The sequence below is a fragment of the Labrus bergylta genome, chromosome 2 (genome assembly GCF_963930695.1).
Source record: "Labrus bergylta chromosome 2, fLabBer1.1, whole genome shotgun sequence".
Taxonomy (NCBI): domain Eukaryota; kingdom Metazoa; phylum Chordata; class Actinopteri; order Labriformes; family Labridae; genus Labrus; species Labrus bergylta.
Window position 1 is genome coordinate 37,501,067 of NC_089196.1, and position 10,000 is coordinate 37,511,066.

Sequence of the window (10,000 nt, forward strand, 5' to 3'; positions counted from 1 at the left end):
ATTTTTTCTAAGTGTTTAACGGGAGAAGGGAGAGCTGAGACCTTGTCAGCTCTCCCTTCTCTCGAAATTTTTTCTAAGTGTTTAACGGGAGAAGGGAGAGCTGAGACCTTGTCAGCTCTCCCTTCTCACGAAATTTTTTCTAAGTGTTTAACGGGAGAAGGGAGAGCTGAGACCTTGTCAGCTCTCCCTTCTCACGAAATTTTTTCTAAGTGCCAACGGGAGAAGGGAGAGCTGAGACCTTGTCAGCTCTCCCTTCTCACGAAATTTTTTCTAAGTGTTTAACGGGAGAAGGGAGAGCTGAGACCTTGTCAGCTCTCCCTTCTCACGAAATTTTTTCTAAGTGCCAACGGGAGAAGGGAGAGCTGAGACCTTGTCAGCTCTCCCTTCTCACGAAATTTTTTCTAAGTGTTTAACGGGAGAAGGGAGAGCTGAGACCTTGTCAGCTCTCCCTTCTCACGAAATTTTTTCTAAGTGCCAACGGGAGAAGGGAGAGCTGAGACCTTGTCAGCTCTCCCTTCTCCCGAATTTTTTTCTAAGTGCCAACGGGAGAAGGGAGAGCTGAGCCCTTGTCAGGTCTCCCTTCTCCCGATTTTTTTTCTAAGTGCCAACGGGAGAAGGGAGAGCTGAGCCCTTGTCAGCTCTCCCTTCTCCCGAATTTTTTTCTAAGTGCCAACGGGAGAAGGGAGAGCTGAAACCTGGTCAGCTCTCCCTTCATTTTTTTCAACTTTTCGAAAATTCTTCTAAGTGCCGCGACACTTAGAAATATTTTCAGCTTTTCGAAAATTCTTCTAAGTGCCGCGACACTTAGAAATATTTTCAGCTTTTCGAAAATTCTTCTAAGTGCCGCGACACTTAGAAATATTTTCAGCTTTTCGAAAATTCTTCTAAGTGCCGCGACACTTAGAAATATTTTCAGCTTTTCGAAAATTCTTCTAAGTGCCGCGACACTTAGAAATATTTTCAGCTTTTCGAAAATTCTTCTAAGTGTCACGGCACTTAGAAATTTTTTCCACTTTTCTTCATTTTCACAAATTCTTCTAAGTGTCACGGCACTTAGAAATTTTTTCCACTTTTCTTCATTTTCACAAATTCTTCTAAGTGTCACGGCACTTAGAAATTTTTTCCACTTTTCTTCATTTTCACAAATTCTTCTAAGTGTCACGGCACTTAGAAATTTTTTCCACTTTTCCTCATTTTCACAAATTCTTCTAAGTGTCACGGCACTTAGAAATTTTTTCCACTTTTCTTCATTTTCACAAATTCTTCTAAGTGTCACGGCACTTAGAAATTTTTTCCACTTTTCTTCATTTTCACAAATTCTTCTAAGTGTCACGGCACTTAGAAATTTTTTCCACTTTTCTTCATTTTCACAAATTCTTCTAAGTGTCGCTGCCTGCCACACATCTGTAACCGCTCTGGGTGCACCAGCAAGGGGGCCCTTTGTCCCCAGCCCTCCCACCTCTCCCCCAGAGCTCCAGGCTGCCTGCCACACATCTCCAGCCGACCCAGGAGCACCAGCAACGGGGCCCTTTGCCCCCAGCCCTCCCACCTCTCCCCCAGAGCTCCAGGCTGCCTGCCACACATCTGTAACCGCTCTGGGTGCAACAGCAACGGGGGCCCTTTGTCCCCAGCCCTCCCACCTCTCCCCCAGAGCTCCAGGCTGCCTGCCACACATCTCCAGCCGACCCAGGAGCACCAGCAACGGGGCCCTTTGTCCCCAGCCCTCCCACCTCTCCCCCAGAGCTCCAGGCTGCCTGCCACACATCTGTAACCGCTCTGGGTGCACCAGCACGGGGGCCCTTTGTCCCCAGCCCTCCCACCTCTCCCCCAGAGCTCCAGGCTGCCTGCCACACATCTGTAACCGTTCTGGGTGCACCAGCACGGGGGCCCTTTGTCCCCAGCCCTCCCACCTCTCCCCCAGAGCTCCAGGCTGCCTGCCACACATCTGTAACCGCTCTGGGTGCACCAGCAACGGGGCCCTTTGACCCCAGCCCTCCCACCTCTCCCCCAGAGCTCCAGGCTGCCTGCCACACATCTGTAACCGCTCTGGGTGCACCAGCAAGGGGGCACTTTGTCCCCAGCCCTCCCACCTCTCCCCCAGAGCTCCAGGCTGCCTGCCACACATCTCCAGCCGACCCAGGAGCACCAGCAACGGGGCCCTTTGCCCCCAGCCCTCCCACCTCTCCCCCAGAGCTCCAGGCTGCCTGCCACACATCTGTAACCGCTCTGGGTGCACCAGCAACGGGGCCCTTTGCCCCCAGCCCTCCCACCTCTCCCCCAGAGCTCCAGGCTGCCTGCCACACATCTGTAACCGCTCTGGGTGCACCAGCAACGGGGCCCTTTGACCCCAGCCCTCCCACCTCTCCCCCAGAGCTCCAGGCTGCCTGCCACACATCTGTAACCGCTCTGGGTGCACCAGCACGGGGGCCCTTTGTCCCCAGCCCTCCCACCTCTCCCCCAGAGCTCCAGGCTGCCTGCCACACATCTGTAACCGCTCTGGGTGCAACAGCAACGGGGCCCTTTGACCCCAGCCCTCCCACCTCTCCCCCAGAGCTCCAGGCTGCCTGCCACACATCTGTAACCGCTCTGGGTGCACCAGCACGGGGGCCCTTTGTCCCCAGCCCTCCCACCTCTCCCCCAGAGCTCCAGGCACTCTGTCACACTCCTCCAGCCCAGCCAGGAGCACCAGCAACGGGGCCCTTTGACCCCCAGGCCTCCCACCTCTCCCCCAGAGCTCCAGGCACTCTGTCACACTCCTCCAGCCCAGCCAGGAGCACCAGCAACGGGGCCCTTTGACCCCCAGGCCTCCCAGCTCTCCCCCAGAGCTCCAGGCACTCTGTCACACTCCTCCAGCCCAGCCAGGAGCACCAGCAACGGGGCCCTTTGACCCCCAGGCCTCCCACCTCTCCCCCAGAGCTCCAGGCACTCTGTCACACTCCTCCAGCCCAGCCAGGAGCACCAGCAACGGGGCCCTTTGACCCCCAGGCCTCCCAGCTCTCCCCCAGAGCTCCAGGCACTCTGTCACACTCCTCCAGCCCACCCAGGAGCACCAGCCACGGGGCCCTTTGACCCCCAGGCCTCCCAGCTCTCCCCCAGAGCTCCAGGCACTCTGTCACACTCCTCCAGCCCACCCAGGAGCACCAGCCACGGGGCCCTTTGACCCCCAGGCCTCCCACCTCTCCCCCAGAGCTCCAGGCACTCTGTCACACTCCTCCAGCCCAGCCAGGAGCACCAGCAACGGGGCCCTTTGACCCCCAGGCCTCCCACCTCTCCCCCAGAGCTCCAGGCACTCTGTCACACTCCTCCAGCCCAGCCAGGAGCACCAGCAACGGGGCCCTTTGACCCCCAGGCCTCCCAGCTCTCCCCCAGAGCTCCAGGCACTCTGTCACACTCCTCCAGCCCAGCCAGGAGCACCAGCAACGGGGCCCTTTGACCCCCAGGCCTCCCAGCTCTCCCCCAGAGCTCCAGGCTGCCTGCCACACTCCTCCAGCCCACCCAGGAGCACCAGCAACGGGGCCCTTTGACCCCCAGGCCTCCCACCTCTCCCCCAGAGCTCCAGGCACTCTGTCACACTCCTCCAGCCCACCCAGGAGCACCAGCAACGGGGCCCTTTGACCCCCAGCCCTCCCACCTCTCCCCCAGAGCTCCAGGCTGCCTGCCACACTCCTCCAGCCCACCCAGGAGCACCAGCAACGGGGCCCTTTGACCCCCAGGCCTCCCACCTCTCCCCCAGAGCTCCAGGCACTCTGTCACACTCCTCCAGCCCACCCAGGAGCACCAGCAACGGGGCCCTTTGACCCCAGCCCTCCCCAGAGCTCCAGGCACTCTGTCACACTCCTCCAGCCCAGCCAGGAGCACCAGCCACGGGGCCCTTTGACCCCAGCCCTCCCCAGAGCTCCAGGCACTCTGTCACACTCCTCCAGCCCCCCCAGGAGCACCAGCAACGGGGCCCTTTGACCCCCAGCCCTCCCACCTCTCCCCCAGAGCTCCAGGCACTCTGTCACACTCCTCCAGCCCACCCAGGAGCACCAGCAACGGTGCCCTTTGACCCCAGCCCTCCCCAGAGCTCCAGGCACTCTGCCACACTCCTCCAGCCCACCCAGGAGCACCAGCAACGGGGCCCTTTGACCCCCAGGCCTCCCACCTCTCCCCCAGAGCTCCAGGCACTCTGTCACACTCCTCCAGCCCACCCAGGAGCACCAGCAACGGGGCCCTTTGACCCCCAGGCCTCCCACCTCTCCCCCAGAGCTCCAGGCACTCTGTCACACTCCTCCAGCCCACCCAGGAGCACCAGCAACGGGGCCCTTTGACCCCCAGGCCTCCCACCTCTCCCCCAGAGCTCCAGGCACTCTGCCACACTCCTCCAGCCCACCCAGGAGCACCAGCAACGGGGCCCTTTGACCCCCAGGCCTCCCACCTCTCCCCCAGAGCTCCAGGCACTCTGTCACACTCCTCCAGCCCACCCAGGAGCACCAGCAACGGGGCCCTTTGACCCCAGCCCTCCCCAGAGCTCCAGGCACTCTGTCACACTCCTCCAGCCCCCCCAGGAGCACCAGCAACGGGGCCCTTTGACCCCCAGCCCTCCCACCTCTCCCCCAGAGCTCCAGGCACTCTGCCACACTCCTCCAGCCCACCCAGGAGCACCAGCAACGGGGCCCTTTGACCCCAGCCCTCCCCAGAGCTCCAGGCACTCTGTCACACTCCTCCAGCCCAGCCAGGAGCACCAGCAACGGGGCCCTTTGACCCCCAGCCCTCCCACCTCTCCCCCAGAGCTCCAGGCACTCTGTCACACTCCTCCAGCCCACCCAGGAGCTCCAGCAACGGGGCCCTTTGACCCCCAGGACTCCCACCTCTCCCCCAGAGCTCCAGGCACTCTGTCACACTCCTCCAGCCCAGCCAGGAGCACCAGCCACGGGGCCCTTTGACCCCAGCCCTCCCCAGAGCTCCAGGCACTCTGTCACACTCCTCCAGCCCCCCCAGGAGCACCAGCAACGGGGCCCTTTGACCCCCAGCCCTCCCCAGAGCTCCAGGCACTCTGCCACACTCCTCCAGCCCACCCAGGAGCACCAGCAACTGGGCCCTTTGACCCCAGCCCTCCCACCTCTCCCCCAGAGCTCCAGGCACTCTGCCACACTCCTCCAGCCCACCCAGGAGCACCAGCAACGGGGCCCTTTGACCCCAGCCCTCCCCAGAGCTCCAGGCTGCCTGCCACACTCCTCCAGCCCCCCCCCCCCCCCCCCCCCCAGGAGCACCAGCAACGGGGCCCTTTGACCCCCAGCCCTCCCACCTCTCCCCCAGAGCTCCAGGCTGCCTGCCACACATCTGTATCCGCTCTGGGTGCACCAGCAACGGGGCCCTTTGACCCCCAGCCCTCCTACCTCTCCCTCCAGAGCTCCAGGCTGCCTGCCACACTCCTCCAGCCCACCCAGGAGCACCCAGAGACCCAGGCTTCATGTCACACTTCTCCATCCGTCCCAGGAGCACCCCAAGCCCGACACTTTGTCTCTATCTCTCCCACCCTTCCTCCAGAGCCCCAGGGACTCTGACACACTCCTCCAGCCCACCCAGGAGCACCCAGAGACCCAGGCTTCATGTCACACTTCTCCATCCGACCCATGAGCACCCCAAGCCCGTCTCTATCTCTCCCACCCTTCCTCCAGAGCCCCAGGCTGTCTCTCACACACTCCTCCAGCAGACCCATGAGCACCAGGCTCTCTGTCACCCTCCTCCAGCCCACCCAGGAGCACCCAAAGCCCCACACTTTGTATCTCTATCTCTCCCACCCTTCCTCCAGAGCCCCAGGCTGTCTCTCACACTCCTCCAGCCGACCCAGGAGCACCAGGCTCTCTGTCACCCTCCTCCAGCCCACCCAGGAGCACCCAAAGCCCCACACTTTGTATCTCTATCTCTCCCACCCTTCCTCCAGAGCTCCAGGCTGTCTCTCACACTCCTCCAGCCGACCCAGGAGCACCCAGAGCACCAGGCACTCTGTCACACTTCTCCATCCCACCCAGGAGCACCCAAAGCCCCACACTTTGTATCTCTATCTCTCCCACCCTTCCTCCAGAGCCCCAGGCACTCTGTCACACTTCTCCATCTGACCCAGGAGCACCCAGAGACCCAGGCACTCTGTCACACTCCTCCATCCGACCCAGGAGCACCCAAAGCCTGACACTCTGTCCCTATCTCTCCCACCCTTCCTCCAGAGCCCCAGGCTGTCTCTCAAACACTCCTCCAGCCGACCCAGGAGCACCCAGAGCACCAGGCACTCTGTCACACTTCTCCATCCGACCCAGGAGCACCCAAAGCCCCACACTTTGTCTCTATCACTCACACGCTTCTCACAGAGCACCAGGCACTCTGTCACCCTCTTCCAGCAGACCCAGGAGCACCAGGCACTCTGTCACACTTCTCCATCTGACCCAGGAGCACCCAAAGCCTGACACTCTGTCTCTATCTCTCCCACCCTTCCTCCAGAGCCCCAGGCACTCTGTCACACTTCTCCATCTGACCCAGGAGCACCCAGGAGCACCAGGCACTCTGTCACACTCCTCCATCCCACCCAGGAGCACCCAAAGCCCCACACTTTGTCTCTATCACTCTCACGCTTCTCACAGAGCACCAGGCACTCCCTCACACTCCTCCATCCCACCCAGGAGCACCCAAAGCCAGACACTTTGTCTCTATCACTCTCACGCTTCTCACAGAGCACCAGGCTCTCTGTCACCCTCCTCCAGCCCACCCAGGAGCACCCAAAGCCTGACACTCTGTCTCTATCTCTCCCACCCTTCCTCCAGAGCCCCAGGCACTCTGTCACACTTCTCCATCTGACCCAGGAGCACCCAGGAGCACCAGGCACTCCCTCACCCTCCTCCAGCCCACCCAGGAGCACCCAAAGCCCGACACTTTGTCTCTATCACTCTCACGCTTCTCACAGAGCACCAGGCTCTCTGTCACCCTCCTCCAGCCCACCCAGGAGCACCCAAAGCCTGACACTCTGTCTCTATCTCTCCCACCCTTCCTCCAGAGCCCCAGGCACTCTGTCACACTTCTCCATCTGACCCAGGAGCACCCAGGAGCACCAGGCACTCCCTCACACTCCTCCATCCCACCCAGGAGCACCCAAAGCCAGACACTTTGTCTCTATCACTCTCACGCTTCTCACAGAGCACCAGGCTCTCTGTCACACTCCTCCATCCCACCCAGGAGCACCCAAAGCCCCACACTTTGTCTCTATCACTCTCACGCTTCTCACAGAGCACCAGGCTCTCTGTCACACTCCTCCAGCCCACCCAGGAGCACCCAAAGCCTGACACTCTGTCTCTATCTCTCCCACCCTTCCTCCAGAGCCCCAGGCACTCTGTCACACTTCTCCATCTGACCCAGGAGCACCCAGGAGCACCAGGCACTCTGTCACACTTCTCCATCCCACCCAGGAGCACCCAAAGCCCGACACTTTGTCTCTATCACTCACACCCTTCTCACAGAGCCCCAGGCACTCTGTCACACTCCTCCAGCCCACCCAGGAGCACCCAAAGCCCGACACTCTGTCTATATCTCTCCCACCCTTCCTCCAGAGCACCAGGCACTCTGTCACACTCCTCCAGCCCACCCAGGAGCACCAGGCACTCTGTCACACTCCTCCAGCCCACCCAGGAGCACCCAAAGCCTGACACTCTGTCTCTATCTCTCCCACCCTTCCTCCAGAGCCCCAGGCACTCTGTCACACTTCTCCATCTGACCCAGGAGCACCCAGGAGCACCAGGCACTCTGTCACACTTCTCCATCCCACCCAGGAGCACCCAAAGCCCGACACTTTGTCTCTATCACTCACACCCTTCTCACAGAGTCCCAGGCACTCTGTCACACTCCTCCAGCCCACCCAGGAGCACCCAAAGCCCGACACTCTGTCTATATCTCTCCCACCCTTCCTCCAGAGCACCAGGCACTCTGTCACACTCCTCCAGCCCACCCAGGAGCACCAGGCACTCTGTCACACTCCTCCAGCCCACCCAGGAGCACCCAAAGCCCGACACTCTGTCTATATCTCTCCCACCCTTCCTCCAGAGCCCCAGGCACTCTGTCACCCTCCTCCAGCCCACCCAGGAGCACCCAGAGCACCAGGCACTCCCTCACCCTCCTCCAGCAGACCCAGGAGCACCAGGCACTCCCTCACCCTCCTCCAGCAGACCCAGGAGCACCCACAGCCCCAGGCTCCATGTCACACTCCTCCATCCAACCCTGGAGCACCCAAAGCCCCACACTTCATCTCTAGCACTCCCTCACCCTCCTCCAGCAGACCCAAGAGCACCAAGCACTCCCTCACCCTCCTCTAGCCTCTCCCTCTCACTCTCCTCGGCCTCACCACACACACACCCACCCACACCCCGGGGGGGGGGCCATGCCACCACCTCCCTCCGGTCACCCACCTCCAGGGACCTCTTGCACCTCTCTATCCTGCGGACCCACTATTAAGCACCCATCTCGGCTAACAACACATAGCCACAGCCAGCAAAACCTCGTGCCTCTGGTTCCCTAAACTTTTTTCGCTCACGCCCCTGGTTCCATAAACTTTTTTCGCTCACGCCCCTGGTTCCATAAACTTTTTTTCGCTCACACCCCTGGTTCCCTAAATCCCATGGCTCACACCCCTGGTTCCCTAAATCCCATGGCTCAGACCCCTGGTTCCCTAAATCCCATGGCTCACATCCCTGGTTCCCTAAATCCCATGGCTCAGACCCCTGGTTCCCTAAATCCCATGGCTCACACCCCTGGTTCCCTAAATCCCATGGCTCAGACCCCTGGTTCCCTAAATCCAATGACTTCCACAGGGGGGCAGCATTTTTCAGCCTACCTCAGGCCGAGAGGGCTCACCCTTTGGGCCTTATCTTGACCCTTTCTCGGTCCTCCCCAACCTCCAGGCTGACTTAGAAACTTTTTTTTTTTTTTTTTTTTTTTTTTTTTTTTTTTTCGAAAGTGACACTTAGAAACTTTTTCGAAAGTTGGACTTCCAGAGGGTGACAGCGGTGTTCAGCTGTCCCCAGGCCGAGAGGGCTCACCCTTTCGGCCTCATCTCTGCCTTTACTCGGTCTTTAACATCCTCCAGAGGCTAACAGCGGTGTTCAGCTCTCCCCAGGCCGAGAGGGCTCACCATTTCGGCCTCATCTGTGCCTTTTCTCGGTCTTTTACGTCCTCCAGAGGCTAACAGCGGTGTTCAGCTCTCCCCAGGCCGAGAGGGCTCACCATTTCGGCCTCATATTGACCATTACTCGGTCTTTTACGTCCTCCAGAGGCTGACAGCGGTGTTCAGCTGTCCCCAGGCCGAGAGGGCTCACCCTTTCGGCCTCATCTCTGTCTTTTCTCGGTCCTCCCCAACCTCCAGGCTGACTTAGAAACTTTTTTTCGAAAGTGACACTTAGAAACTTTTTCGAAAGTTGGACTTCCAGAGGGTGACAGCGGTGTTCAGCTGTCCCCAGGCCGAGAGGGCTCACCCTTTCGGCCTCATCTCTGCCTTTACTCGGTCTTTAACATCCTCCAGAGGCTAACAGCGGTGTTCAGCTCTCCCCAGGCCGAGAGGGCTCACCATTTCGGCCTCATATTGACCATTACTCGGTCTTTTACGTCCTCCAGAGGGTGACAGCGGTGTTCAGCTGTCCCCAGGCCGAGAGGGCTCACCCTTTCGGCCTCATCTCTGTCTTTTCTCGGTCCTCCCCAACCTCCAGGCTGACTTAGAAACTTTTTTTCGAAAGTGACACTTAGAAACTTTTTCGAAAGTTGGACTTCCAGAGGGTGACAGCGGTGTTCAGCTCTCCCCAGGCCGAGAGGGCTCACCATTTCGGCCTCATATTGACCATTACTCGGTCTTTTACGTCCTCCAGAGGCTAACAGCGGTGTTCAGCTCTCCCCAGGCCGAGAGGGCTCACCATTTCGGCCTCATATTGACCATTACTCGGTCTTTTACGTCCTCCAGAGGCTAACAGCGGTGTTCAGCTCTCCCCAG